The 5,000-nt window shown below is 70.6% G+C and overlaps 1 non-coding gene across 1 annotated transcript; it reads left to right on the top strand.

Moving 5' to 3' along the window:
* The first annotated feature begins 2,694 nt into the window (after positions 1 to 2,694).
* Positions 2,695 to 2,813, top strand: LOC135979676 (5S ribosomal RNA). The gene has a single exon (XR_010596935.1). It is a non-coding gene; the product is annotated as a 5S ribosomal RNA (ribosomal RNA).
* Positions 2,814 to 5,000: the final 2,187 nt, after the last annotated feature.

Genomic DNA, 5,000 nt, shown 5'->3' with positions numbered 1-5,000 from the left:
CCGCGAAGGGCCCTTCCCGTCGCGAACGTCAGCGCCACATCGATCGGCGGGCGCGAGAGGAGCGGGCCCCCCCTCCCTCCGGGGGGCGCCGACACTCGGAGCTCGGCTCCCGGCCGCTGCGGGGCCCGTGAGCTAAGAGCCGGGAAAAGCGGGCCGTCTCGGCGGAGGGCCGGGTGCTGGCCTCCGCCCTCAAACGGGCCCGCTCCCCCCCTCCCACGCCGGGCAGGGTCGGGTACAATACTCGGATTGATCCCCTAGGCTGAGCTCCGGTTCTCACAGGCTCTGAAAAACCTGTCCTCAGAAATCTCCTCACACAATCCTCGAAAGGCAGGTCGAAAAAGCCAAAGCCCCGCCTTCGGCGGTACGAAACTGGAACCGGGCGCCACCTCGTGGTTCCCTCGGTCGGCCGAGACGGCGTGGGGCGACCCCTTCCGGACATCCGCGAGACGACCGGCCGTCAGGTCAACCCATTCGCTCCAAAGGGGTTGACCTGGTGGCCGAGAGGGGACTTTGAAAATTTTTCGGACTTGGAAAACTTTTTTTTTTTTTTTTCCCCCCAGCCCGCTTCCTCCGGGTTGACCCGGTGGCCGAGCGTCTCGCCGTCCCCGGACGCGGCGAGGGACTGCCTCCCGGCCGTCAGGATCGGGCCCACGGAAGTCTGATTTTAAAAAAAATTGGCCGACGCCACCGCGGAGGGCTACCCGAGCACCCCGGGCCCCGGAGCCGGAAAAGGGAAAAAAAGGATCGGGCCCACTAGAGACATGGACCCGGCCGCCAAGCAGGCCGCCCTGGGCTGACCCTCCCCGGCCGCAGCGAGGGACTGCCTCCCGGCCGACAGGATCGGGCCCCTGGAAGTCTGGGGGGGGGGGGGGAAATCGCCCCACGCCTCCGAGGAGGGCTGCCCGGGCGGGCCTGGCCCCGGAGCTCGAAAAAAAAAAAAGGATCGGGCCCACTAGAGACATGGACCAGGCCGCCCTGGGCTCACCCTCCCCGGCCGCAGCGAGGGACTGCCTCCCGGCCGACTGGATCGGGCCCCTGGAAGTCTGGAAAAAAGACTGGAACCTGACGCCTCCGAGGAGGGGGCGCCCAGGGAAGGAGGGAGATCCGGGTTGACCTGGTGACCGGACGGGAAAGAGGCCACCGGGCGTCCCCCCCCTTAAAACCTAGGGGTTGACCTGGTGGCCGGAAAGCGAACCGGCCAGCAGGTGAACCCTTTCGATTCCACGGGTTGACCTGGTGCCCGGGAAGCGAACCGGCCAGCAGGTGAACCCGTTCGATTCCACGGGTTGACCTGGTGCCCGGGAGGGGACTCTGAAAATTTTTCAGCCCTTTCGACTCGGGGTTGACCTGGTGGCCGAGAGGGGACTCGCACGGCAGGCAAGCCGCCCTGGGCTCACCCTCCCCGGCCGCAGCGAGGGACTGCCACCCGGCCGACTGGATCGGGCCCCTGGAAGTCTGGAAAAAAGAATGGAACCTGACGCCTCCGAGGAGGGGGCGCCCAGGGAAGGAGGGAGATCCGGGTTGACCTGGTGACCGGACGGGAAAGAGGCCACCTGGCGTCCCCCCCCCTTAAAACCTAGGGGTTGACCTGGTGGCCGGAAAGCGAACCGGCCAGCAGGTGAACCCTTTCGATTCCACGGGTTGACCTGGTGGCCGGAAAGCGAACCGGCCAGCAGGTGAACCCGTTCGATTCCACGGGTTGACCTGGTGCCCGGGAGGGGACTCTGAAAATTTTTCAGCCCTTTCGACTCGGGGTTGACCTGGTGGCCGAGAGGGGACTCGCACGGCAGGCAAGCCGCCCTGGGCTGACCCTCCCCGGCCGCAGCGAGGGACTGCCTCCCGGCCGACAGGATCGGGCCCCTGGAAGTCTGGGGGCGGGGGGAAATCGCCCCACGCCTCCGAGGAGGGCTGCCCGGGCGGGCCTGGCCCCGGAGCTCGAAAAAAAAAAAAAGGATCGGGCCCACTAGAGACATGGACCAGGCCGCCCTGGGCTCACCCTCCCCGGCCGCAGCGAGGGACTGCCTCCCGGCCGACTGGATCGGGCCCCTGGAAGTCTGGGGGGGGGGGGGGAATGGAACCTGACGCCTCCGAGGAGGGGACGCCCAGGGAAGGAGGGAGATCCGGGTTGACCTGGTGACCGGACGGGAAAGAGGCCACCGGGCGTGCCCCCGTTAAAACCCCTAGGGGTTGACCTGGTGGCCGGAAAGCAAACCGGCCAGCAGGTGAACCCTTTCGATTCCACGGGTTGACCTGGTGCCCGGGAAGCGAACCGGCCAGCAGGTGAACCCGTCCGATTCCACGGGTTGACCTGGTGCCCGGGAGGGGACTCTGAAAATTTTTCAGCCCTTTCGACTCGGGGTTGACCTGGTGGCCGAGAGGGGCCTCGCACGGCAGGCAAGCCGCCCTGGGCTCACCCTCCCCGGCCGCAGCGAGGGACTGCCCCTCCCCACCCCCCGGCTGACAGGATCGGGCGCACTGGAAGTCCGGGACAGTATTTTCCCCGACGCCGGGGAGGGCGGGCGGAGGGGCTCTGGCGGCCAGCCCGGGCCCCGGAGCTCGAAAAGGAAAAAAGGACCGGGCCCGCGAGAGACGGGGGCCCTGCCGCAGGGGGGGGGGGCAGTCCGACCGGGGCTCACCGTGCGGCAGGCCCGGGCGTCGGCAGGGGAAAGCGGGCGAGGAGGCGCGGGGCCGGGTGCCTACGGCCATACCGGACCGAACGCCCCCGATCCCGTCCGATCTCGGAAGGTAAACCGTCCCGGGCCTGGCTAGTACTTGGATGGGTGACCGCCTGGGAATCCCAGGTGCCGTAGGCAGCTTTTCCCGGTCCGAGTCAGCTCTCTCTCCTTTTCTGGGGGGGAAGGAGAGGGGGGGACGGGCCGGAAAGCCCCTCGTCGCTCCTGCCGAGTCGGAGGTCGCGGCCGCAGGTCACGGGTCTGGGCGCCTGGGGTCCGGCTCCCCACCCACCCGGCTTCCTCCGCGGAGGACCCCCCCCGGGGCCACCGAAGCCGCTGGGGGAGACCCCGGGCATGGGGCGGACTGGCCCGGACCCTCCCGGCCGCCGGCCCGCAGGTCCGCCCCGAATCCCCCCCCGCGGCCACCCAGGCCAGGCCTGGCCAGGCGGGACGGACGGCGGGTGTCCAGCGCCCAGCGGCTTCCTCCAGCGGGGACCCACGGACCCCAAAGCCGCAGGGGGAGGCCCCGGGCCCGGGACGGACTCGCTCGGACCCCCTGCGCCCGGCCGCCGGCCCGCGGGACCGCCCCGAATCCCCCCGCGGCCACCCAGGCCAGGCCTGGCCAGGCGGGACGGACGGCGGGTGTCCAGCGCCCAGCGGCTTCCTCCAGCGGGGACCCACGGACCCCAAAGCCGCAGGGGGAGGCCCCGGGCCCGGGCCCGACTCGCTCGGCCCCCCCGCCTCCCCTGCGCCCGGCCCCCGGCCCGCGGGACCGCCCCGAATCCCCCCGCGGCCACCCAGGCCAGGCCTGGCCTGGCGGGACGGACGGCGGGTGTCCAGCTCCCAGTGGCTTCCTCCAGCGGGGACCCACGGACCCCAAAGCCGCAGGGGGAGGCCCCGGGCCCGGGACGGACTCGCTCGGCCCCCCCGCCTCCCCTGCGCCCGGCCCCCGGCCCGCGGGACCGCCCCGAATCCCCCCGCGGCCATCCAGGCCAGGCCTGGCCTGGCGGGCCGGTGTGCGGCTCCCCCGGGCTTCCTCCCCCGACGACCCGCGCCCCCCTGAGCCGCAGGCGGAGACCCCGGCCCCGGGGCGGACCGGCCCGGGCTCGCTCGAGCCCCCTGCGCCCGGCCCGCAGGACCGCCCCCCCGAATCCCCCGGGAGAGGCCCGGCCTGCACGCCACTGACGACCCGCGGCCCCCAAAGTCGCAGGAGGCGCCCCCCCCCGGTTAGCCCCGTCTCGCTCCGCGCCCCCCGCCCCTCGCTGCCGGGACCGGGCGCCGCCCCAGAGTCAGCCGCAGCCGGCCGGCCTGAGAGCTGCCCTCCTGTGGACGACGGTGAGTTTACCTTGATACTAACCGGCCGTCAGCCAGGTCAACCCCATTGCTAGACTGGGGTGGACCTGGTGGCCGAGTGGGGACTTGGAACATTTGACAGCTGCTTCCCGGGGCTTGACCGGTTGTCCTGAACGCCCCCCACCCCCAGCCCCAGCCCCCGGCTCCTGCTCCCCTCTCCCCAGCCTCGGTGCTCCGCTCCCTGCCTCGGAGGCTGCCTCTCTGCGGCGCCTGCATCGCCTCCGAGGACGCGCACCCTCCGGAGGCTGGACGTAAACCCACCACTGCCGCTGACCCGGCTCTCCGAGGGACGACTGTGAGGCCTCCCCCCCCCCCCCACCCCCGGACCGCCCTGGGGACGACTGCTAAGCCTCCCCCACCGGACCGCCCGGGGCAAGACTGCTAAGCCTCCCTCCCACACACACACACACACACTGTCGGGGGAGGACTATTAAGCTTTCCCCCTGGAGCGCCCGGGGCGGACGACTGTTAAGCCTGCCCCCGGAGTCCTCGGGGGAGGACTATTAAGCTTTCCCCCCTGGAGCGCCCGGGGGGGGACGACTATTAAGCCTGGCCCCCGGAGTCCTCGGGGGACGACTATTAAGCCTCCCCCGGACTGGCCGGGGGGCGACTATTAAGCCTCCCCCGGACCTGCTCCGTCTCGACTATTAAGCCCCCCTCTGTGGTCCTCAAGACCACTGCCGTGCTGCCCTCGGAGTGGGGTGACACCCGGGCCGGAAAGCAAACCGGCCACCAGGTCAACCCGTCGAATCCAATGGGTTGACCTGGTGGCCGGAAAGCAAACCAGCCGCCAGGTCAACCCGTCGAAACCAATGGGTTGACCTGGTGGCCGGAAAGCAAAACGGCCGCCAGGTCAACCCAGTAGATTCAGCGGGTTGACCTGGTGGCCGAACGGGGACTTTGAAAATTTGACAGCCGCTTCCCGGGGGTTGACCTGTTGTCCCGGTGGGGACTTTGAACATTTGACAGCCGCCT

This window comes from Chrysemys picta, unplaced genomic scaffold, assembly GCF_011386835.1.
Source record: "Chrysemys picta bellii isolate R12L10 unplaced genomic scaffold, ASM1138683v2 scaf1132, whole genome shotgun sequence".
NCBI classification, from domain to species: domain Eukaryota; kingdom Metazoa; phylum Chordata; order Testudines; family Emydidae; genus Chrysemys; species Chrysemys picta.
Note: the sequence above shows the minus strand (reverse complement) of the source record. Positions and strands in the feature narration are given on the sequence as shown.